Source organism: Phyllobates terribilis, unplaced genomic scaffold (genome assembly GCF_046119375.1).
Source record: "Phyllobates terribilis strain yellow unplaced genomic scaffold, ASM4611937v1 Scaffold_40__1_contigs__length_11209783, whole genome shotgun sequence".
Classification (NCBI taxonomy): domain Eukaryota; kingdom Metazoa; phylum Chordata; class Amphibia; order Anura; family Dendrobatidae; genus Phyllobates; species Phyllobates terribilis.
This window is the reverse complement of record NW_027362800.1, coordinates 5,754,820-5,779,107: the sequence shown is the minus strand read 5'-3', so window position 1 is coordinate 5,779,107 and position 24,288 is coordinate 5,754,820. Positions and strand designations below refer to the sequence as shown.

Below are 24,288 nucleotides of genomic sequence, written 5' to 3'. Positions count from 1 at the left end.
GCGCACAGCAGCAGCCACCTTCAGTCTGCTGCTGGACAGCCAGCAGCAGCAGCAGCAGGAGAGGTAATTAATCAGCAACCCTCCTGCTAAGGGTAGACAGCTGCTCGTTCCACCCCCCCCGCCTTAATTGGTTCTCCTCCCTTCCAACGGTGTTGAGGCGGGTGGGAACAGCCGGGGGTTGAGGGTACTGTGCTAAAAGAGGTGGAGTTATGCAGATCTAAAACGCGTGGATTGCAGCAGCAGCAAGCCGAAAAGTGCAGGCATGTGAGGGATCTAGAGGTTGACAGCATGTCTTCTTAACGGGAGTCCAGGTGGCCATCTCCACAAATGGACTTTTCAGAATCCTTGGGTGGCACCGTAGTCGGAAACCAATTCTGGTTATCGCTTCTCGGCCTTTTGGCTAAGATCAAGTGTAGTATCTGTTCTTATCAGTTTAATATCTGATACGTCCCCTATCTGGGGACCATATATTAAATGGATTTTTAGAACAGGGAGATGGAAAAAGAGCTTGCTCTGTCCACTCCACGCATTGACCTGGTATTGCAGTATCTCCAGGACCGGTGCACCCCTTCTTTAATGCAGTTTCTAAAATCAGAAAGAATTGAATTCAATGCTTTTTGTTCATTTTGCTTGTTTGTCGGATTTTGGGATGGACTCTTTGGCTTTGCTTTTCTTCTCCTCATTGGATTTTTCATGTTAAAAGTTGCAGAAGCCAGATGACAAGCTCATTTTGGTTCAACTTCAGCAACTGTGCATTGCATTGCCATGTAATGTAATGTAATGCAATGCTATCTATCTAGCTCTCCCTCTATACTTCCTTTTGGATAAACAGACATATTAGGCAAGCATTTTGGAGCTTTCACCGAAATAACTACAGGGGGTGAGATAAGCTGCACAATATAATTGACCTTTCAGTATATTGTTGCACACACACCATCTATTTAGCAAATGCCCTTGTTATCAACAGCAGCCTTTTAAACTCACCTGAGCTAACAGGTATGTGAGCTGGTTACTCTGCTGCGCTTAAAATTTCTTTTTTGGTTTGCTACAATGCCTTTTCTGAAACGTTGTCTCCCTCTGCTGGAACATTGACTTCTTTCATTTAATGCCTGCAGACTATAAAAGAGAAACCAACCCAAAAAGTTTGGTTGATTAGTCTGTGGCATTCTTTTAAACTGTTGCTTATGGCGGTCTCTGTGAGCTTCTCAGTGACATTCAGCCATCCAGGTATCCCGCCTGCAGTAGACGGAATGTGGCAATGGAACGCTGGCTGCGCGTGTCATAATAGGCTCTGAGCCTTTATATACCTGCGCACAGCAGCAGCCACCTTCAGTCTGCTGCTGGACAGCCAGCAGCAGCAGCAGCAGGAGAGGTAATTAATCAGCAACCCTCCTGCTAAGGGTAGACAGCTGCTCGTTCCACCCCCCCCCCGCCTTAATTGGTTCTCCTCCCTTCCAACGGTGTTGAGGCGGGTGGGAACAGCCGGGGGTTGAGGGTACTGTGCTAAAAGAGGTGGAGTTATGCAGATCTAAAACGCGTGGATTGCAGCAGCAGCAAGCCGAAAAGTGCAGGCATGTGAGGGATCTAGAGGTTGACAGCATGTCTTCTTAACGGGAGTCCAGGTGGCCATCTCCACAAATGGACTTTTCAGAATCCTTGGGTGGCACCGTAGTCGGAAACCAATTCTGGTTATCGCTTCTCGGCCTTTTGGCTAAGATCAAGTGTAGTATCTGTTCTTATCAGTTTAATATCTGATACGTCCCCTATCTGGGGACCATATATTAAATGGATTTTTAGAACAGGGAGATGGAAAAAGAGCTTGCTCTGTCCACTCCACGCATTGACCTGGTATTGCAGTATCTCCAGGACCGGTGCACCCCTTCTTTAATGCAGTTTCTAAAATCAGAAAGAATTGAATTCAATGCTTTTTGTTCATTTTGCTTGTTTGTCGGATTTTGGGATGGACTCTTTGGCTTTGCTTTTCTTCTCCTCATTGGATTTTTCATGTTAAAAGTTGCAGAAGCCAGATGACAAGCTCATTTTGGTTCAACTTCAGCAACTGTGCATTGCATTGCCATGTAATGTAATGTAATGCAATGCTATCTATCTAGCTCTCCCTCTATACTTCCTTTTGGATAAACAGACATATTAGGCAAGCATTTTGGAGCTTTCACCTAAATAACTACAGGTGGTGAGATAAGCTGCACAATATAATTGACCTTTCAGTATATTGTTGCACACACACCATCTATTTAGCAAATGCCCTTGTTATCAACAGCAGCCTTTTAAACTCACCTGAGCTAACAGGTATGTGAGCTGGTTACTCTGCTGCGCTTAAAATTTCTTTTTTGGTTTGCTACAATGCCTTTTCTGAAACGTTGTCTCCCTCTGCTGGAACACTGACTTCTTTCATTTAATGCCTGCAGACTATAAAAGAGAAACCAACCCAAAAAGTTTGGTTGATTAGTCTGTGGCATTCTTTTAAACTGTTGCTTATGGCGGTCTCTGTGAGCTTCTCAGTGACATTCAGCCATCCAGGTATCCCGCCTGCAGTAGACGGAATGTGGCAATGGAACGCTGGCTGCGCGTGTCATAATAGGCTCTGAGCCTTTATATACCTGCGCACAGCAGCAGCCACCTTCAGTCTGCTGCTGGACAGCCAGCAGCAGCAGCAGCAGGAGAGGTAATTAATCAGCAACCCTCCTGCTAAGGGTAGACAGCTGCTCGTTCCACCCCCCCCCCCCCGCCTTAATTGGTTCTCCTCCCTTCCAACGGTGTTGAGGCGGGTGGGAACAGCCGGGGGTTGAGGGTACTGTGCTAAAAGAGGTGGAGTTATGCAGATCTAAAACGCGTGGATTGCAGCAGCAGCAAGCCGAAAAGTGCAGGCATGTGAGGGATCTAGAGGTTGACAGCATGTCTTCTTAACGGGAGTCCAGGTGGCCATCTCCACAAATGGACATTTCAGAATCCTTGGGTGGCACCGTAGTCGGAAACCAATTCTGGTTATCGCTTCTCGGCCTTTTGGCTAAGATCAAGTGTAGTATCTGTTCTTATCAGTTTAATATCTGATACGTCCCCTATCTGGGGACCATATATTAAATGGATTTTTAGAACAGGGAGATGGAAAAAGAGCTTGCTCTGTCCACTCCACGCATTGACCTGGTATTGCAGTATCTCCAGGACCGGTGCACCCCTTCTTTAATGCAGTTTCTAAAATCAGAAAGAATTGAATTCAATGTTTTTTGTTCATTTTGCTTGTTTGTCGGATTTTGGGATGGACTCTTTGGCTTTGCTTTTCTTCTCCTCATTGGATTTTTCATGTTAAAAGTTGCAGAAGCCAGATGACAAGCTCATTTTGGTTCAACTTCAGCAACTGTGCATTGCATTGCCATGTAATATAATGTAATGCAATGCTATCTATCTAGCTCTCCCTCTATACTTCCTTTTGGATAAACAGACATATTAGGCAAGCATTTTGGAGCTTTCACCTAAATAACTACAGGTGGTGAGATAAGCTGCACAATATAATTGACCTTTCAGTATATTGTTGCACACACACCATCTATTTAGCAAATGCCCTTGTTATCAACAGCAGCCTTTTAAACTCACCTGAGCTAACAGGTATGTGAGCTGGTTACTCTGCTGCGCTTAAAATTTCTTTTTTGGTTTGCTACAATGCCTTTTCTGAAACGTTGTCTCCCTCTGCTGGAACACTGACTTCTTTCATTTAATGCCTGCAGACTATAAAAGAGAAACCAACCCAAAAAGTTTGGTTGATTAGTCTGTGGCATTCTTTTAAACTGTTGCTTATGGCGGTCTCTGTGAGCTTCTCAGTGACATTCAGCCATCCAGGTATCCCGCCTGCAGTAGACGGAATGTGGCAATGGAACGCTGGCTGCGCGTGTCATAATAGGCTCTGAGCCTTTATATACCTGCGCACAGCAGCAGCCACCTTCAGTCTGCTGCTGGACAGCCAGCAGCAGCAGCAGCAGGAGAGGTAATTAATCAGCAACCCTCCTGCTAAGGGTAGACAGCTGCTCGTTCCACCCCCCCCCCGCCTTAATTGGTTCTCCTCCCTTCCAACGGTGTTGAGGCGGGTGGGAACAGCCGGGGGTTGAGGGTACTGTGCTAAAAGAGGTGGAGTTATGCAGATCTAAAACGCGTGGATTGCAGCAGCAGCAAGCCGAAAAGTGCAGGCATGTGAGGGATCTAGAGGTTGACAGCATGTCTTCTTAACGGGAGTCCAGGTGGCCATCTCCACAAATGGACTTTTCAGAATCCTTGGGTGGCACCGTAGTCGGAAACCAATTCTGGTTATCGCTTCTCGGCCTTTTGGCTAAGATCAAGTGTAGTATCTGTTCTTATCAGTTTAATATCTGATACGTCCCCTATCTGGGGACCATATATTAAATGGATTTTTAGAACAGGGAGATGGAAAAAGAGCTTGCTCTGTCCACTCCACGCATTGACCTGGTATTGCAGTATCTCCAGGACCGGTGCACCCCTTCTTTAATGCAGTTTCTAAAATCAGAAAGAATTGAATTCAATGCTTTTTGTTCATTTTGCTTGTTTGTCGGATTTTGGGATGGACTCTTTGGCTTTGCTTTTCTTCTCCTCATTGGATTTTTCATGTTAAAAGTTGCAGAAGCCAGATGACAAGCTCATTTTGGTTCAACTTCAGCAACTGTGCATTGCATTGCCATGTAATGTAATGTAATGCAATGCTATCTATCTAGCTCTCCCTCTATACTTCCTTTTGGATAAACAGACATATTAGGCAAGCATTTTGGAGCTTTCACCTAAATAACTACAGGTGGTGAGATAAGCTGCACAATATAATTGACCTTTCAGTATATTGTTGCACACACACCATCTATTTAGCAAATGCCCTTGTTATCAACAGCAGCCTTTTAAACTCACCTGAGCTAACAGGTATGTGAGCTGGTTACTCTGCTGCGCTTAAAATTTCTTTTTTGGTTTGCTACAATGCCTTTTCTGAAACGTTGTCTCCCTCTGCTGGAACACTGACTTCTTTCATTTAATGCCTGCAGACTATAAAAGAGAAACCAACCCAAAAAGTTTGGTTGATTAGTCTGTGGCATTCTTTTAAACTGTTGCTTATGGCGGTCTCTGTGAGCTTCTCAGTGACATTCAGCCATCCAGGTATCCCGCCTGCAGTAGACGGAATGTGGCAATGGAACGCTGGCTGCGCGTGTCATAATAGGCTCTGAGCCTTTATATACCTGCGCACAGCAGCAGCCACCTTCAGTCTGCTGCTGGACAGCCAGCAGCAGCAGCAGCAGGAGAGGTAATTAATCAGCAACCCTCCTGCTAAGGGTAGACAGCTGCTCGTTCCACCCCCCCCCCCCCGCCTTAATTGGTTCTCCTCCCTTCCAACGGTGTTGAGGCGGGTGGGAACAGCCGGGGGTTGAGGGTACTGTGCTAAAAGAGGTGGAGTTATGCAGATCTAAAACGCGTGGATTGCAGCAGCAGCAAGCCGAAAAGTGCAGGCATGTGAGGGATCTAGAGGTTGACAGCATGTCTTCTTAACGGGAGTCCAGGTGGCCATCTCCACAAATGGACATTTCAGAATCCTTGGGTGGCACCGTAGTCGGAAACCAATTCTGGTTATCGCTTCTCGGCCTTTTGGCTAAGATCAAGTGTAGTATCTGTTCTTATCAGTTTAATATCTGATACGTCCCCTATCTGGGGACCATATATTAAATGGATTTTTAGAACAGGGAGATGGAAAAAGAGCTTGCTCTGTCCACTCCACGCATTGACCTGGTATTGCAGTATCTCCAGGACCGGTGCACCCCTTCTTTAATGCAGTTTCTAAAATCAGAAAGAATTGAATTCAATGTTTTTTGTTCATTTTGCTTGTTTGTCGGATTTTGGGATGGACTCTTTGGCTTTGCTTTTCTTCTCCTCATTGGATTTTTCATGTTAAAAGTTGCAGAAGCCAGATGACAAGCTCATTTTGGTTCAACTTCAGCAACTGTGCATTGCATTGCCATGTAATATAATGTAATGCAATGCTATCTATCTAGCTCTCCCTCTATACTTCCTTTTGGATAAACAGACATATTAGGCAAGCATTTTGGAGCTTTCACCTAAATAACTACAGGTGGTGAGATAAGCTGCACAATATAATTGACCTTTCAGTATATTGTTGCACACACACCATCTATTTAGCAAATGCCCTTGTTATCAACAGCAGCCTTTTAAACTCACCTGAGCTAACAGGTATGTGAGCTGGTTACTCTGCTGCGCTTAAAATTTCTTTTTTGGTTTGCTACAATGCCTTTTCTGAAACGTTGTCTCCCTCTGCTGGAACACTGACTTCTTTCATTTAATGCCTGCAGACTATAAAAGAGAAACCAACCCAAAAAGTTTGGTTGATTAGTCTGTGGCATTCTTTTAAACTGTTGCTTATGGCGGTCTCTGTGAGCTTCTCAGTGACATTCAGCCATCCAGGTATCCCGCCTGCAGTAGACGGAATGTGGCAATGGAACGCTGGCTGCACGTGTCATAATAGGCTCTGAGCCTTTATATACCTGCGCACAGCAGCAACCACCTTCAGTCTGCTGCTGGACAGCCAGCAGCAGCAGCAGCAGGAGAGGTAATTAATCAGCAACCCTCCTGCTAAGGGTAGACAGCTGCTCGTTCCACCCCCCCCCTGCCTTAATTGGTTCTCCTCCCTTCCAACGGTGTTGAGGCGGGTGGGAACAGCCGGGGGTTGAGGGTACTGTGCTAAAAGAGGTGGAGTTATGCAGATCTAAAACGCGTGGATTGCAGCAGCAGCAAGCCGAAAAGTGCAGGCATGTGAGGGATCTAGAGGTTGACAGCATGTCTTCTTAACGGGAGTCCAGGTGGCCATCTCCACAAATGGACTTTTCAGAATCCTTGGGTGGCACCGTAGTCGGAAACCAATTCTGGTTATCGCTTCTCGGCCTTTTGGCTAAGATCAAGTGTAGTATCTGTTCTTATCAGTTTAATATCTGATACGTTCCCTATCTGGGGACCATATATTAAATGGATTTTTAGAACAGGGAGATGGAAAAAGAGCTTGCTCTGTCCACTCCACGCATTGACCTGGTATTGCAGTATCTCCAGGACCGGTGCACCCCTTCTTTAATGCAGTTTCTAAAATCAGAAAGAATTGAATTCAATGCTTTTTGTTCATTTTGCTTGTTTGTCGGATTTTGGGATGGACTCTTTGGCTTTGCTTTTCTTCTCCTCATTGGATTTTTCATGTTAAAAGTTGCAGAAGCCAGATGACAAGCTCATTTTGGTTCAACTTCAGCAACTGTGCATTGCATTGCCATGTAATGTAATGTAATGCAATGCTATCTATCTAGCTCTCCCTCTATACTTCCTTTTGGATAAACAGACATATTAGGCAAGCATTTTGGAGCTTTCACCTAAATAACTACAGGTGGTGAGATAAGCTGCACAATATAATTGACCTTTCAGTATATTGTTGCACACACACCATCTATTTAGCAAATGCCCTTGTTATCAACAGCAGCCTTTTAAACTCACCTGAGCTAACAGGTATGTGAGCTGGTTACTCTGCTGCGCTTAAAATTTCTTTTTTGGTTTGCTACAATGCCTTTTCTGAAACGTTGTCTCCCTCTGCTGGAACACTGACTTCTTTCATTTAATGCCTGCAGACTATAAAAGAGAAACCAACCCAAAAAGTTTGGTTGATTAGTCTGTGGCATTCTTTTAAACTGTTGCTTATGGCGGTCTCTGTGAGCTTCTCAGTGACATTCAGCCATCCAGGTATCCCGCCTGCAGTAGACGGAATGTGGCAATGGAACGCTGGCTGCGCGTGTCATAATAGGCTCTGAGCCTTTATATACCTGCGCACAGCAGCAGCCACTTTCAGTCTGCTGCTGGACAGCCAGCAGCAGCAGCAGGAGAGGTAATTAATCAGCAACCCTCCTGCTAAGGGTAGACAGCTGCTCGTTCCACCCCCCCCCCGCCTTAATTGGTTCTCCTCCCTTCCAACGGTGTTGAGGCGGGTGGGAACAGCCGGGGGTTGAGGGTACTGTGCTAAAAGAGGTGGAGTTATGCAGATCTAAAACGCGTGGATTGCAGCAGCAGCAAGCCGAAAAGTGCAGGCATGTGAGGGATCTAGAGGTTGACAGCATGTCTTCTTAACGGGAGTCCAGATGGCCATCTCCACAAATGGACTTTTCAGAATCCTTGGGTGGCACCGTAGTCGGAAACCAATTCTGGTTATCGCTTCTCGGCCTTTTGGCTGAGACCAAGTGCTTCACAGCAGGAGGTTTCAGTTGAAGGGTACTCAGGTACCCCTCTCCTTGGCCTGGCAGGATCGTCCACTTCGGTGGGCTTCACCTGCCTGCTGCTATTAGGGAGAGGGATTAGTCCTAGGGTAACGGGCAGCGATCCCCCAGCCTTCAGGTGCTTTATCACAAAGCTCTGAAGGCGCAGATTGCAGGCGGTTGCAATTAGCATTTTGTTGCGCCATACCATGGAGGTTGACCCCAACCTCGTGCCTCTATATGCGAGGCTCAAGAACACCATAAGGGTCCGCTTTACGGCTGGTGGTTCCGATATGCGGAATCTGGGATATGTAGTCCAGGACGTGCTTGAGAAACTGCTCCACGTCAGAACCAACGAAATCCTTTCTATCCAGGATTATCCTCGACGTGGAGACTATGATGTAACCTTTACTGGCGAAGGTATTTTCAAAGATGTTTTGTCCAGAGTTAAGTCGGTAGAAAATAGCCCTGGTCTAAAAGGGATTCAGATTATCGAGCACGTCCTGGATGAGGTAAAGATGGTGGTTGTGAAAATCTTCTCACCCTTCATAACAGCACCAGAGATTATTTCCTTTTTGTCAGTTTATTTTAAAAGTGTGAAATTGATTGGGAAAGTGTTGAATGAGTTTAACATCTGGACCTCAAAATGGAAGTTTTTAGTAAAATGTGAAAGAGACCCAAAATTCCCTGGAGGTGTGAGACTTCCTCCAGCTCGATTTAAAATAGGGCAAACTAATGGGGATTTTTTTTTCTCAGGAATGCCACTTTTCTGTAGGTATTGTGGTCTCTATGGGCACTCTAAGGATAGTTGTGGTGCCACTTGTAGAAATTGTGCCAGTACTGAACATGACACAAAGGAGTGCCCAAATGAAAAAAAATGCTCTTTTTGTCAGACACCTGGTCATTTCTATTTTTCTTGCCCTCACAGGTTCAGAGAGGATGAACAAAAACAAAAGGAGAAGTCCAAGACATCCGGGAATGGACGGGCCAATCAGACCACCCCTCAGGAGGAGGAACAGCAACCTGGAGCCTCGGGAGGTGATAAGGGCGCTTCGACTAGTAACAATCCCTCCGAGTCAATGACAGGTAACTCACAGGAGCCCAGGAGCTGGCTGAAAGACCATAAGGAGGCTAAAAGGAAGGCTGAGAAAGATCATAAAGGGGCGGTCGGTAAGGCCAAAAAAGAGCGCCAAAAGGCTGACACCGAGCCCAAAATTCCCACTGGGTCTCACGAGAGCGAGGGCGGTACGTGGCATTTGGTGAGGTCTCATAATAAGAAAAAGAATGGTTCCGTGGAGGTGGCTAATAGGGAGGAGATGGATACATCCCCTCACGGGGGTGTAGACTCTGGAATCCCGAGGTCCCGGGGCTCTGCTGCCCCAGGTGGGGCCCCGAACCTGGCTGCCTCCGGGGACTCTGAGGCTCCGCCATGTGCGCAGCCTGCCCCTGTGTTACGACCCTCTGCGGGTCAGCAGGGGAGTGCGGAGCCTCTCGGAGACCCACCTGACGAGGACCTAAATGGTCAGCCTATGGAGACCCAGTGTAACCTTTCTCTCAATATCCTTCCGAGCTACACCCCAGTAGCGTCGGGTCTTAATTTAAGTGAATGTTCCTTCTCCGATGATGAAGACTCTTTGATAACGGTGGATTCAGAAGAGGGCGTTGGTGAAAGTCCAAGTGGTCTGATCCGTCCATCGGATAGGTAAAGTCCAGTTTTTGTTTCTTCCTAACCATTTGTTATGATGGCTGACATTAGTGGTGTTTCCCTCAATGTGAGAGGCATAGGATCCAAGACCAGAAGAGCTACTGTTTTACATTTTTTAACCTGTTTTACAGCTTCTGTTTTCTTTTTACAAGAATGTCATATCCCTCATAAGATTTCTTACAAAAAATATAAGGAAGAGTGGAAACATGGTCCATCGGTCTGGTCTGGATCAAATGCAACCGGATCAGCCGGGGTAGCTATACTTTTTAAGGGAAATGTGTCTATTGATTTTATCCAAGATATTTTACCGGGTCGTATTCTTTTAGTTAAGGCTTTTATTGATGGGACAAGATGGCAGTTTTTAAATTTTTATGGGTCACCTGATAAAAATGAAAGGGCTGATATGCTGGAAATTTTACCTTTATTTATTAACATTTCTGAACCTTTTATCCTGGCAGGTGATTTTAATTGTATTTTAAAAGGCGAAAGCCGACGCTCCGGTTCCGTGAGTAGAAATTATGACAAAACGTCTGGAATGTTAAGCAATATTATAAATGATTGTAAATTAACTGATGTGTATAAAGAATGTAACAAGGATAGCCCTATAGACGCTGGTTTCACCTGGAGCAATTCTACATGTAGCTCCAGGATAGATTTTGTTTTAGGTTCAGAAAAAATACTGCCAGTGAAATGTGAAGTTTTAACTAATATTCTCTCAGATCACAAGGTTTTATCTTTTAGAGTGAGGATTAATGGAAAGAAGAAATGTGGTAAGAAATCTTGGAAATTGAATGTGTCCCTTTTAAAAGATCCACAAATTTTATCGGATTTTATTGAGTTTTATGTAAAGTGTAGAAAAAGGAAAAACCCCAATATTTCTTTTAGCTCCTGGTGGGATAGAATGAAAATAAGCATTAAAGATTTCTTTATTAAGAAAAGCATACAAAAAGCTAAAGAAAAGTTTGAGATCTATAATTTTCTTAATATCAGGTTACAGACATTGTACAAATTCAAAGACAATGGTCTGGATGTAGGTAATGATATATTGAGTCTTAAAGGAGAAATTTCAAAGTGGTTGGAACAAAAAGGAAAAGAACTGATTTTTCGTTCAAAGGTAAAACACGTAGAAGAGGATGAGACTTGTTCCAGGTATTTTTTTAAGAAAAACAAACAGGCAAAAACAATAATTGATAACATAGATGGAGATAATAATATCAACGTTATATTGGATAAGGTAAATGTCTATTTTAATGATCTTTTTAATGTAAAAACTATAGACCATGATTTAATACACACTTTCCTGGGGGAGATCAAGTCCACCCTAGATGCTGATGCCCAAAGTTTTTTATCCCAACCTCTATGTGAGGAAGAGATTTTAGAAACCATGAAGAGTTTTAAAAATGGTAAAGTGCCGGGCCCTGATGGTATCCCCATAGAGTTTTATATAAGTTTTTATGATATTTTAAAAGATGATTTGTTTAATTTGTTTTCCGAAGTTTTTAATAATAAGGTTTTACTCAACTCATGGAAGAAAGGTGAGGTATCACTACTATACAAAAAAGGTGACAAAACGGATCTTAAAAACTGGAGGCCGATAACTCTTTTAAATAGTGATTACAAAATTATGGCTAAGATCTGTGCAAATCGGTTGAAAAAGGTGATACATAAAGTAATTCATGCAAATCAGGTATGCGGGGTACCTGGGCGTAGTATCTGGGACAATTTAAACCTGGTGAAAGATTGTATTGAAGATGTAAAAACCAGAAAGACAAAGATGTCAATCCTAGCGGTGGATTTTGAGAAAGCTTTTGACCGCGTGTCTCATTTTTATCTTTTTAAAGTTTTAGAAAAAATGGGCATTCCGGGTGGGTTTTTATTGTCTCTTAAAGCTTTTTATAATGATTGTACGAGTAAGATTTTAGTTAATGGTTTTAAAACAAAAGAGGTAGTTTTAAAATCAGGGGTGAAGCAGGGTTGCCCTTTGTCCCCCCTGCTTTTTATATGTGCTATAGAACCCCTTTTATGTACAATACGCCAGGATAAGCAAATATGTGGAGTACCCTTACCCGGAGGGAACGGTCTACAAGTTAAAGTTGTAAGCTATATGGATGATGTAGCAGTGTTTGGATGTGATGTACCTTCAATACAAAAAACGATAAGCCAAATTCAGTCTTTTTGTACAGTTTCCGGTTTTAAAATTAATCTTACTAAATGTAATATTTTAAATGTCGGGGGAATGAGTTTACATGATGTACCAATTGCAGTTACAGATTCCATTACTATTTTAGGTGTTTCTTTTAATGAATCTAATAATGGTTTTAATAGCTGGGATGCGGCAGCACAGAAAATTAATCAGAAAATCTGCATGTGGAATATGAGAAAGCTGTCAATGGAAGGTAAAGTTCTGATTGTAAAAATGGTGATATTACCTATCCTGTTATATCTTAGTTTGGTGTTCCCCCCTCCTACAAATTTGTTGAAACGAATTACAAAAGTATGTTTTACCTTTTTTTGGGGCTCAAAAATGGAGAAACTCAAAAGAGAAATTGTGACAAAGCCAAAGGTTAAAGGTGGGAAAGATTTCCCTGTTTTAGATAAGTTTCTTTTAATACATTTTTTCTGTTTCTGTTTTAAAACCCTTTTTAAAGATAATTACCTTTCCTATTTTATGCGTTTTAACACTGGTTTTCTCATGAGAAGGTTTGGTTGGTTTGAAACGGTTTTATCCTTTCCTTATGCTTTTAACCTACCTGCACATTATGAGATTTTAAAGAAAATTATTCTTGATTTTAATTTGAATAAGAAACAGACAGGGGATCTATGTAACAGCAAGACACTACTCAAACAAATTAGTACTGATGTGACGTTGTGTGATATTGAACGTTATGATGATGACAAAACTGTACACATATGGAAAATGATTAACGCCCCTTATCTTTTTAATGTACAGAAAGACATGTCTTGGAGCTGCGCACACCACTGTCTTCCTTGCCGGGCATTCCAGTACAGAAGAGGTTTTGTGAGGTCTGCCATCTGCCCAAGAGAAGGTTGTCAAGAAGAAGAGACAGTGAAGCATCTTTTATGGACTTGTGCTTTTGCTAAAGAGTTCTGGAGAAGATTAATCCCCCTGCTGGAGAAAATGGTGGACCTCAAGGACTTTAATTTTGCATCAGTGTTATATGGTCTTCTGGAATGCCCAACAATGGACCAAAAAATAATGGCGTGGAAGACAGTGAATTGTGCCAAGATAGCGCTCTGGAATGCTAGAAATATTGCTGTTTTTAAACATGAAATGTTACCAGTAGATGATGTTTTAGCCTTTTGTAAAAGTGAAATGTACATATACTATTTATTGGACAGGAAAAAGAATGTAACGTTGGCAGGCAAATGGCTTTTTAACCTATGGAATATTTGAAGTCTTGTAAAATTTGCTGTGATGGAATGTTTATTTTTCTTTGAAGTCCCGAAAGTGTAATGTGGATGTAATGGTTTTATTTCTGTAATTTGTTAAATTTTAAATAAACGGTTTTTATCCCCATGTGGGGGATAGCCAAATTAAAAAAAAATCTGTTCTTATCAGTTTAATATCTGATACGTCCCCTATCTGGGGACCATATATTAAATGGATTTTTAGAACAGGGAGATGGAAAAAGAGCTTGCTCTGTCCACTCCACGCATTGACCTGGTATTGCAGTATCTCCAGGACCGGTGCACCCCTTCTTTAATGCAGTTTCTAAAATCAGAAAGAATTGAATTCAATGCTTTTTGTTCATTTTGCTTGTTTGTCGGATTTTGGGATGGACTCTTTGGCTTTGCTTTTCTTCTCCTCATTGGATTTTTCATGTTAAAAGTTGCAGAAGCCAGATGACAAGCTCATTTTGGTTCAACTTCAGCAACTGTGCATTGCATTGCCATGTAATGTAATGTAATGCAATGCTATCTATCTAGCTCTCCCTCTATACTTCCTTTTGGATAAACAGACATATTAGGCAAGCATTTTGGAGCTTTCACCTAAATAACTACAGGTGGTGAGATAAGCTGCACAATATAATTGACCTTTCAGTATATTGTTGCACACACACCATCTATTTAGCAAATGCCCTTGTTATCAACAGCAGCCTTTTAAACTCACCTGAGCTAACAGGTATGTGAGCTGGTTACTCTGCTGCGCTTAAAATTTCTTTTTTGGTTTGCTACAATGCCTTTTCTGAAACGTTGTCTCCCTCTGCTGGAACACTGACTTCTTTCATTTAATGCCTGCAGACTATAAAAGAGAAACCAACCCAAAAAGTTTGGTTGATTAGTCTGTGGCATTCTTTTAAACTGTTGCTTATGGCGGTCTCTGTGAGCTTCTCAGTGACATTCAGCCATCCAGGTATCCCGCCTGCAGTAGACGGAATGTGGCAATGGAACGCTGGCTGCGCGTGTCATAATAGGCTCTGAGCCTTTATATACCTGCGCACAGCAGCAGCCACCTTCAGTCTGCTGCTGGACAGCCAGCAGCAGCAGCAGCAGGAGAGGTAATTAATCAGCAACCCTCCTGCTAAGGGTAGACAGCTGCTCGTTCCACCCCCCCCCGCCTTAATTGGTTCTCCTCCCTTCCAACGGTGTTGAGGCGGGTGGGAACAGCCGGGGGTTGAGGGTACTGTGCTAAAAGAGGTGGAGTTATGCAGATCTAAAACGCGTGGATTGCAGCAGCAGCAAGCCGAAAAGTGCAGGCATGTGAGGGATCTAGAGGTTGACAGCATGTCTTCTTAACGGGAGTCCAGTTGGCCATCTCCACAAATGGACTTTTCAGAATCCTTGGGTGGCACCGTAGTCGGAAACCAATTCTGGTTATCGCTTCTCGGCCTTTTGGCTAAGATCAAGTGCAGTGATCTAACGGTTGTTGCCTTGGTCTCGGCTAGGAGGTGCCTGGGGTACCCGACTTGTTAGCCTTGGGGGATCGCTCTCTCTTAACGGAGGGAGCTTCACCCCCTTGCTGCTATTGGCAAGTCGGATTAATCCCCAGGCAACGAGAGGCGATCACCCTTGTCACTACTTCGGTAGAGGGCAACTGTTCCCACACATAGCTGTGGGGACAACATTGTGGAAGGACTTGAAGATGGAGGATGTAATGAAGTGGAATTGCTTACGCTTTTCTGCGAAGATGGACTGTTTGTTGGAGGAAGAAGAAGTTCTGGATTTGCTGGAGGAATATGGAGCAGTAGAAAAGAAGGATATCTTGTGCATGCAAGAGCTAAGGTACAAGAAGATGTATGATGTGACTTTACGCTTGGAGGAGAAATGTCTTCATTTCTTGAAGTGTTGGAATGGAGGGAAGGTTGGAGTGAAGCCACTTTTTTTGGGAAAACCAAGAACTGTGGTAGTAAGTATGGACGATCCTTTTGTGATAATGGAGGAAGTGCTGGAGTATTTAAAGAAGAAATGTGTGTTGGTAAAGTTCCAGAAGGACTATTTGAACAAAGTTGGAGTATGGAACGGAAAAAGACGATTTGTAGTATGGATGAAGAGAGAAGAAGAGTTGGTTATGGGAAAAATTGTGATAAATGGCAGGACTGGTTTCTGTTATATGGAAAAAGACAAGAAGAGTTTTGAAGAATGTAAAGAGGAGCAGAGAGAGTTGCAAGTAGTTAAAGAGAAAGAAGAAATTGTGAAAAAGAAGCAAGATTTGGTGAGAAGTAAAGACTCATTGTTAGAAGGAGTAAAGATTGAAGATTGTGCTGTGGGAGAAGAGGAGATACAAGTAAAGCAGATATTTGTAAGGAGAGAACTAAAGGAAAATGATAAAGAAAAGAGACGTAAGTCGGAGGACAAGAAAGAAGAGAAAGTAACATGTGATAGTGCTGAAGGTGAAAAGATTTTGTTGGAAGGTTTTTTGGATAGTGACTGGGATATGTGGGACAGGTCTTGGAGTAGGAAAAGACGTGGAAGGAAAAAAGCTTTGAGTTAATTGTTAATGTCTTGTAGGAAGGTTTTTTTTGCTGATGTAAGATTGTTTTATGTTTGTTAAATTTATTAAGTATTATTATTAAATTTTCTAATAAAAAAAAAAAAGTTGAATTCGGATGATGAAGGCGTAGGCGACATTTTTGTTGTCCATGCATATGGAATTTAATTTATGTCGCGTCTTCTGACGCATTCAATTAAAAAAAAATCTGTTCTTATCAGTTTAATATCTGATACGTCCCCTATCTGGGGACCATATATTAAATGGATTTTTAGAACAGGGAGATGGAAAAAGAGCTTGCTCTGTCCACTCCACGCATTGACCTGGTATTGCAGTATCTCCAGGACCGGTGCACCCCTTCTTTAATGCAGTTTCTAAAATCAGAAAGAATTTAATTCAATGCTTTTTGTTCATTTTGCTTGTTTGTCGGATTTTGGGATGGACTCTTTGGCTTTGCTTTTCTTCTCCTCATTGGATTTTTCATGTTAAAAGTTGCAGAAGCCAGATGACAAGCTCATTTTGGTTCAACTTCAGCAACTGTGCATTGCATTGCCATGTAATGTAATGTAATGCAATGCTATCTATCTAGCTCTCCCTCTATACTTCCTTTTGGATAAACAGACATATTAGGCAAGCATTTTGGAGCTTTCACCTAAATAACTACAGGTGGTGAGATAAGCTGCACAATATAATTGACCTTTCAGTATATTGTTGCACACACACCATCTATTTAGCAAATGCCCTTGTTATCAACAGCAGCCTTTTAAACTCACCTGAGCTAACAGGTAAGTGAGCTGGTTACTCTGCTGCGCTTAAAATTTCTTTTTTGGTTTGCTACAATGCCTTTTCTGAAACGTTGTCTCCCTCTGCTGGAACACTGACTTCTTTCATTTAATGCCTGCAGACTATAAAAGAGAAACCAACCCAAAAAGTTTGGTTGATTAGTCTGTGGCATTCTTTTAAACTGTTGCTTATGGCGGTCTCTGTGAGCTTCTCAGTGACATTCAGCCATCCAGGTATCCCGCCTGCAGTAGACGGAATGTGGCAATGGAACGCTGGCTGCGCGTGTCATAATAGGCTCTGAGCCTTTATATACCTGCGCACAGCAGCAGCCACCTTCAGTCTGCTGCTGGACAGCCAGCAGCAGCAGCAGCAGGAGAGGTAATTAATCAGCAACCCTCCTGCTAAGGGTAGACAGCTGCTCGTTCCACCCCCCCCCCGCCTTAATTGGTTCTCCTCCCTTCCAACGGTGTTGAGGCGGGTGGGAACAGCCGGTGGTTGAGGGTACTGTGCTAAAAGAGGTGGAGTTATGCAGATCTAAAACGCGTGGATTGCAGCAGCAGCAAGCCGAAAAGTGCAGGCATGTGAGGGATCTAGAGGTTGACAGCATGTCTTCTTAACGGGAGTCCAGGTGGCCATCTCCACAAATGGACTTTTCAGAATCCTTGGGTGGCACCGTAGTCGGAAACCAATTCTGGTTATCGCTTCTCGGCCTTTTGGCTAAGATCAAGTGTAGTATCTGTTCTTATCAGTTTAATATCTGATACGTCCCCTATCTGGGGACCATATATTAAATGGATTTTTAGAACAGGGAGATGGAAAAAGAGCTTGCTCTGTCCACTCCACGCATTGACCTGGTATTGCAGTATCTCCAGGACCGGTGCACCCCTTCTTTAATGCAGTTTCTAAAATCAGAAAGAATTGAATTCAATGCTTTTTGTTCATTTTGCTTGTTTGTCGGATTTTGGGATGGACTCTTTGGCTTTGCTTTTCTTCTCCTCATTGGATTTTTCATGTTAAAAGTTGCAGAAGCCAGATGACAAGCTCATTTTGGTTCAACTTCAGCAACTGTGCATTGCATTGCCATGTAATGTAATGTAATGCAATGCTATCTATCTAGCTCTCCCTCTATACTTCCTTTTGGATAAACAGACATATTAGGCAAGCATTTTGGAGCTTTCACCTAAATAACTACAGGTGGTGAGATAAGCTGCACAATATAATTGACCTTTCAGTATATTGTTGCACACACACCATCTATTTAGCAAATGCCCTTGTTATCAACAGCAGCCTTTTAAACTCACCTGAGCTAACAGGTATGTGAGCTGGTTACTCTGCTGCGCTTAAAATTTCTTTTTTGGTTTGCTACAATGCCTTTTCTGAAACGTTGTCTCCCTCTGCTGGAACACTGACTTCTTTCATTTAATGCCTGCAGACTATAAAAGAGAAACCAACCCAAAAAGTTTGGTTGATTAGTCTGTGGCATTCTTTTAAACTGTTGCTTATGGCGGTCTCTGTGAGCTTCTCAGTGACATTCAGCCATCCAGGTATCCCGCCTGCAGTAGACGGAATGTGGCAATGGAACGCTGGCTGCGCGTGTCATAATAGGCTCTGAGCCTTTATATACCTGCGCACAGCAGCAGCCACCTTCAGTCTGCTGCTGGACAGCCAGCAGCAGCAGCAGCAGGAGAGGTAATTAATCAGCAACCCTTCTGCTAAGGGTAGACAGCTGCTCGTTCCACCCCCCCCCCCCCGCCTTAATTGGTTCTCCTCCCTTCCAACGGTGTTGAGGCGGGTGGGAACAGCCGGGGGTTGAGGGTACTGTGCTAAAAGAGGTGGAGTTATGCAGATCTAAAACGCGTGGATTGCAGCAGCAGCAAGCCGAAAAGTGCAGGCATGTGAGGGATCTAGAGGTTGACAGCATGTCTTCTTAACGGGAGTCCAGGTGGCCATCTCCACAAATGGACTTTTCAGAATCCTTGGGTGGCACCGTAGTCGGAAACCAATTCTGGTTATCGCTTCTCGGCCTTTTGGCTAAGATCAAGTGTAGTATCTGTTCTTATCAGTTTAATATCTGATACGTCCCCTATCTGGGGACCATATATTAAATGGATTTTTAGAACAGGGAGATGGAAAAAGAGCTTGCTCTGTCCACTCCACGCATTGACCTGGTATTGCAGTATCTCCAGGACCGGTGCACCCCTTCTTTAATGCAGTTTCTAAAATCAGAAAGAATTGAATTCAATGCTTTTTGTTCATTTTGCTTGTTTGTCGGATTTTGGGATGGACTCTTTGGCTTTGCTTTTCTTCTCCTCATTGGATTTTTCATGTTAAAAGTTGCAGAAGCCAGATGACAAGCTCATTTTGGTTCAACTTCAGCAACTGTGCATTGCATTGCCATGTAATGTAATGTAATGCAATGCTATCTATCTAGCTCTCCCTCTATACTTCCTTTTGGATAAACAGACATATTAGGCAAGCATTTTGGAGCTTTCACCTAAATAACTACAGGTGGTGAGATAAGCTGCACAATATAATTGACCTTTCAGTATATTGTTGCACACACACCATCTATTTAGCAAATGCCCTTGTTATCAACAGCAGCCTTTTAAACTCACCTGAGCTAACAGGTATGTGAGCTGGTTACTCTGCTGCGCTTAAAATTTCTTTTTTGGTTTGCTACAATGCCTTTTCTGAAACGTTGTCTCCCTCTGCTGGAACACTGACTTCTTTCATTTAATGCCTGCAGACTATAAAAGAGAAACCAACCCAAAAAGTTTGGTTGATTAGTCTGTGGCATTCTTTTAAACTGTTGCTTATGGCGGTCTCTGTGAGCTTCTCAGTGACATTCAGCCATCCAGGTATCCCGCCTGCAGTAGACGGAATGTGGCAATGGAACGCTGGCTGCGCGTGTCATAATAGGCTCTGAGCCTTTATATACCTGCGCACAGCAGCAGCCACCTTCAGTCTGCTGCTGGACAGCCAGCAGCAGCAGCAGCAGGAGAGGTAATTAATCAGCAACCCTCCTGCTAAGGGTAGACAGCTGCTCGTTCCACCCCCCCCCCCCGCCTTAATTGGTTCTCCTCCCTTCCAACGGTGTTGAGGCGGGTGGGAACAGCCGGGGGTTGAGGGTACTGTGCTAAAAGAGGTGGAGTTATGCAGATCTAAAACGCGTGGATTGCAGCAGCAGCAAGCCGAAAAGTGCAGGCATGTGAGGGATCTAGAGGTTGACAGCATGTCTTCTTAACGGGAGTCCAGGTGGCCATCTCCACAAATGGACTTTTCAGAATCCTTGGGTGGCACCGTAGTCGGAAACCAATTCTGGTTATCGCTTCTCGGCCTTTTGGCTAAGATCAAGTGTAGTATCTGTTCTTATCAGTTTAATATCTGATACGTCCCCTATCTGGGGACCATATATTAAATGGATTTTTAGAACAGGGAGATGGAAAAAGAGCTTGCTCTGTCCACTCCACGCATTGACCTGGTATTGCAGTATCTCCAGGACCGGTGCACCCCTTCTTTAATGCAGTTTCTAAAATCAGAAAGAATTGAATTCAATGCTTTTTGTTCATTTTGCTTGTTTGTCGGATTTTGGGATGGACTCTTTGGCTTTGCTTTTCTTCTCCTCATTGGATTTTTCATGTTAAAAGTTGCAGAAGCCAGATGACAAGCTCATTTTGGTTCAACTTCAGCAACTGTGCATTGCATTGCCATGTAATGTAATGTAATGCAATGCTATCTATCTAGCTCTCCCTCTATACTTCCTTTTGGATAAACAGACATATTAGGCAAGCATTTTGGAGCTTTCACCTAAATAACTACAGGTGGTGAGATAAGCTGCAAAATATAATTGACCTTTCAGTATATTGTTGCACACACACCATCTATTTAGCAAATGCCCTTGTTATCAACAGCAGCCTTTTAAACTCACCTGAGCTAACAGGTATGTGAGCTGGTTACTCTGCTGCGCTTAAAATTTCTTTTTTGGTTTGCTACAATGCCTTTTCTGAAACGTTGTCTCCCTCTGCTGGAACACTGACTTCTTTCATTTAATGCCTGCAGACTATAAAAGAGAAACCAACCCAAAAAGTTTGGTTGATTAGTCTGTGGCATTCTTTTAAACTGTTGCTTATGGCGGTCTCTGTGAGTTTCTCAGTGACATTCAGCCATCCAGGTATCCCGCCTGCAGTAGACGGAATGTGGCAATGGAACGCTGGCTGCGCGTGTCATAATAGGCTCTGAGCCTTTATATACCTGCGCACAGCAGCAGCCACCTTCAGTCTGCTGCTGGACAGCCAGCAGCAGCAGCAGCAGGAGAGGTAATTAATCAGCAACCCTCCTGCTAAGGGTAGACAGCTGCTCGTTCCACCCCCCCCCCCGCCTTAATTGGTTCTCCTCCCTTCCAACGGTGTTGAGGCGGGTGGGAACAGCCGGGGGTTGAGGGTACTGTGCTAAAAGAGGTGGAGTTATGCAGATCTAAAACGCGTGGATTGCAGCAGCAGCAAGCCGAAAAGTGCAGGCATGTGAGGGATCTAGAGGTTGACAGCATGTCTTCTTAACGGGAGTCCAGGTGGCCATCTCCACAAATGGACTTTTCAGAATCCTTGGGTGGCACTGTAGTCGGAAACCAATTCTGGTTATCGCTTCTCGGCCTTTTGGCTAAGATCAAGTGTAGTATCTGTTCTTATCAGTTTAATATCTGATACGTCCCCTATCTGGGGACCATATATTAAATGGATTTTTAGAACAGGGAGATGGAAAAAGAGCTTGCTCTGTCCACTCCACGCATTGACCTGGTATTGCAGTATCTCCAGGACCGGTGCACCCCTTCTTTAATGCAGTTTCTAAAATCAGAAAGAATTGAATTCAATGCTTTTTGTTCATTTTGCTTGTTTGTCGGATTTTGGGATGGACTCTTTGGCTTTGCTTTTCTTCTCCTCATTGGATTTTTCATGTTAAAAGTTGCAGAAGCCAGATGACAAGCTCATTTTGGTTCAACTTCAGCAACTGTGCATTGCATTGCCATGTAATGTAATGTAATGCAATGCTATCTATCTAGCTCTCCCTCTATACTTCTTTTGGATAAACAGACATATTAGGCAAGCATTTTGGAGCTTTCACCTAAATAACTACAGGTGGTGAGATAAGCTGCACAATATAATTGACCTTTCAGTATATTGTTGCACACACACCATCTATTTAGCAAATGCCCTTGTTATCAACAGCAGCCTTTTAAACTCACCTGAGCTAACAGGTATGTGAGCTGGTTACTCTGCTGCGCTTAAAATTTCTTTTTTGGTTTGCTACAATGCCTTTTCTGAAACGTTGTCTCCCTCTGCTGGAACACTGACTTCTTTCATTTAATGCCTGCAGACTATAAAAGAGAAACCAACCCAAAAAGTTTGGTTGATTAGTCTGTGGCATTCTTTTAAACTGTTGCTTATGGCGGTCTCTGTGAGCTTCTCAGTGACATTCAGCCATCCAGGTATCCCGCCTGCAGTAGACGGAATGTGGCAATGGAACGCTGGCTGCGCGTGTCATAATAGGCTCTGAGCCTTTATATACCTGCGCACAGCAGCAGCCACCTTCAGTCTGCTGCTGGACAGCCAGCAGCAGCAGCAGCAGAGGTAATTAATCAGCAACCCTCCTGCTAAGGGTAGACAGCTGCTCGTTCCACCCCCCCCCCCCCGCCTTAATTGGTTCTCCTCCCTTCCAACGGTGTTGAGGCGGGTGGGAACAGCCGGGGGTTGAGGGTACTGTGCTAAAAGAGGTGGAGTTATGCAGATCTAAAACGCGTGGATTGCAGCAGCAGCAAGCCGAAAAGTGCAGGCATGTGAGGGATCTAGAGGTTGACAGCATGTCTTCTTAACGGGAGTCCAGGTGGCCATCTCCACAAATGGACTTTTCAGAATCCTTGGGTGGCACCGTAGTCGGAAACCAATTCTGGTTATCGCTTCTCGGCCTTTTGGCTAAGATCAAGTGTAGTATCTGTTCTTATCAGTTTAATATCTGATACGTCCCCTATCTGGGGACCATATATTAAATGGATTTTTAGAACAGGGAGATGGAAAAAGAGCTTGCTCTGTCCACTCCACGCATTGACCTGGTATTGCAGTATCTCCAGGACCGGTGCACCCCTTCTTTAATGCAGTTTCTAAAATCAGAAAGAATTGAATTCAATGCTTTTTGTTCATTTTGCTTGTTTGTCGGATTTTGGGATGGACTCTTTGGCTTTGCTTTTCTTCTCCTCATTGGATTTTTCATGTTAAAAGTTGCAGAAGCCAGATGACAAGCTCATTTTGGTTCAACTTCAGCAACTGTGCATTGCATTGCCATGTTATGTAATGTAATGCAATGCTATCTATCTAGCTCTCCCTCTATACTTCCTTTTGGATAAACAGACATATTAGGCAAGCATTTTGGAGCTTTCACCTAAATAACTACAGGTGGTGAGATAAGCTGCAAAATATAATTGACCTTTCAGTATATTGTTGCACACACACCATCTATTTAGCAAATGCCCTTGTTATCAACAGCAGCCTTTTAAACTCACCTGAGCTAACAGGTATGTGAGCTGGTTACTCTGCTGCGCTTAAAATTTCTTTTTTGGTTTGCTACAATGCCTTTTCTGAAACGTTGTCTCCCTCTGCTGGAACACTGACTTCTTTCATTTAATGCCTGCAGACTATAAAAGAGAAACCAACCCAAAAAGTTTGGTTGATTAGTCTGTGGCATTCTTTTAAACTGTTGCTTATGGCGGTCTCTGTGAGCTTCTCAGTGACATTCAGCCATCCAGGTATCCCGCCTGCAGTAGACGGAATGTGGCAATGGAACGCTGGCTGCGCGTGTCATAATAGGCTCTGAGCCTTTATATACCTGCGCACAGCAGCAGCCACCTTCAGTCTGCTGCTGGACAGCCAGCAGCAGCAGCAGCAGGAGAGGTAATTAATCAGCAACCCTCCTGCTAAGGGTAGACAGCTGCTCGTTCCACCCCCCCCCCCGCCTTAATTGGTTCTCCTCCCTTCCAACGGTGTTGAGGCGGGTGGGAACAGCCGGGGGTTGAGGGTACTGTGCTAAAAGAGGTGGAGTTATGCAGATCTAAAACGCGTGGATTGCAGCAGCAGCAAGCCGAAAAGTGCAGGCATGTGAGGGATCTAGAGGTTGACAGCATGTCTTCTTAACGGGAGTCCAGGTGGCCATCTCCACAAATGGACTTTTCAGAATCCTTGGGTGGCACCGTAGTCGGAAACCAATTCTGGTTATCGCTTCTCGGCCTTTTGGCTAAGATCAAGTGTAGTATCTGTTCTTATCAGTTTAATATCTGATACGTCCCCTATCTGGGGACCATATATTAAATGGATTTTTAGAACAGGGAGATGGAAAAAGAGCTTGCTCTGTCCACTCCACGCATTGACCTGGTATTGCAGTATCTCCAGGACCGGTGCACCCCTTCTTTAATGCAGTTTCTAAAATCAGAAAGAATTGAATTCAATGCTTTTTGTTCATTTTGCTTGTTTGTCGGATTTTGGGATGGACTCTTTGGCTTTGCTTTTCTTCTC

The 24,288-nt window shown here is 43.6% G+C and overlaps 14 non-coding genes across 14 annotated transcripts; all 14 read left to right on the top strand.

Moving 5' to 3' along the window:
• Window positions 1-380: 380 nt before the first annotated feature.
• LOC141188162 (U2 spliceosomal RNA) lies at window positions 381-571 on the top strand. The gene has a single exon (XR_012262280.1). It is a non-coding gene; the product is annotated as a U2 spliceosomal RNA (small nuclear RNA).
• A 1,120-nt stretch (window positions 572-1,691) lies between these two features.
• Window positions 1,692-1,882, top strand: LOC141188160 (U2 spliceosomal RNA). Its single transcript, XR_012262278.1, has one exon. It is a non-coding gene; the product is annotated as a U2 spliceosomal RNA (small nuclear RNA).
• A 1,123-nt stretch (window positions 1,883-3,005) lies between these two features.
• On the top strand, window positions 3,006-3,196 carry LOC141188159 (U2 spliceosomal RNA). Its single transcript, XR_012262277.1, has one exon. It is a non-coding gene; the product is annotated as a U2 spliceosomal RNA (small nuclear RNA).
• A 1,120-nt stretch (window positions 3,197-4,316) lies between these two features.
• On the top strand, window positions 4,317-4,507 carry LOC141188157 (U2 spliceosomal RNA). Its single transcript, XR_012262276.1, has one exon. It is a non-coding gene; the product is annotated as a U2 spliceosomal RNA (small nuclear RNA).
• Window positions 4,508-5,630: 1,123 nt separating this feature from the next.
• LOC141188156 (U2 spliceosomal RNA) lies at window positions 5,631-5,821 on the top strand. Its single transcript, XR_012262275.1, has one exon. It is a non-coding gene; the product is annotated as a U2 spliceosomal RNA (small nuclear RNA).
• Window positions 5,822-6,941: 1,120 nt separating this feature from the next.
• On the top strand, window positions 6,942-7,132 carry LOC141184368 (U2 spliceosomal RNA). The gene has a single exon (XR_012259130.1). It is a non-coding gene; the product is annotated as a U2 spliceosomal RNA (small nuclear RNA).
• A 6,389-nt stretch (window positions 7,133-13,521) lies between these two features.
• On the top strand, window positions 13,522-13,718 carry LOC141185804 (U2 spliceosomal RNA). The gene has a single exon (XR_012260418.1). It is a non-coding gene; the product is annotated as a U2 spliceosomal RNA (small nuclear RNA).
• A 2,402-nt stretch (window positions 13,719-16,120) lies between these two features.
• LOC141185743 (U2 spliceosomal RNA) lies at window positions 16,121-16,309 on the top strand. The gene has a single exon (XR_012260373.1). It is a non-coding gene; the product is annotated as a U2 spliceosomal RNA (small nuclear RNA).
• Window positions 16,310-17,429: 1,120 nt separating this feature from the next.
• LOC141188155 (U2 spliceosomal RNA) lies at window positions 17,430-17,620 on the top strand. The gene has a single exon (XR_012262274.1). It is a non-coding gene; the product is annotated as a U2 spliceosomal RNA (small nuclear RNA).
• Window positions 17,621-18,743: 1,123 nt separating this feature from the next.
• LOC141188154 (U2 spliceosomal RNA) lies at window positions 18,744-18,934 on the top strand. The gene has a single exon (XR_012262273.1). It is a non-coding gene; the product is annotated as a U2 spliceosomal RNA (small nuclear RNA).
• A 1,122-nt stretch (window positions 18,935-20,056) lies between these two features.
• Window positions 20,057-20,247, top strand: LOC141188153 (U2 spliceosomal RNA). The gene has a single exon (XR_012262272.1). It is a non-coding gene; the product is annotated as a U2 spliceosomal RNA (small nuclear RNA).
• A 1,121-nt stretch (window positions 20,248-21,368) lies between these two features.
• Window positions 21,369-21,559, top strand: LOC141188152 (U2 spliceosomal RNA). Its single transcript, XR_012262271.1, has one exon. It is a non-coding gene; the product is annotated as a U2 spliceosomal RNA (small nuclear RNA).
• Window positions 21,560-22,678: 1,119 nt separating this feature from the next.
• LOC141188151 (U2 spliceosomal RNA) lies at window positions 22,679-22,869 on the top strand. The gene has a single exon (XR_012262270.1). It is a non-coding gene; the product is annotated as a U2 spliceosomal RNA (small nuclear RNA).
• A 1,121-nt stretch (window positions 22,870-23,990) lies between these two features.
• On the top strand, window positions 23,991-24,181 carry LOC141188150 (U2 spliceosomal RNA). Its single transcript, XR_012262269.1, has one exon. It is a non-coding gene; the product is annotated as a U2 spliceosomal RNA (small nuclear RNA).
• Window positions 24,182-24,288: the final 107 nt, after the last annotated feature.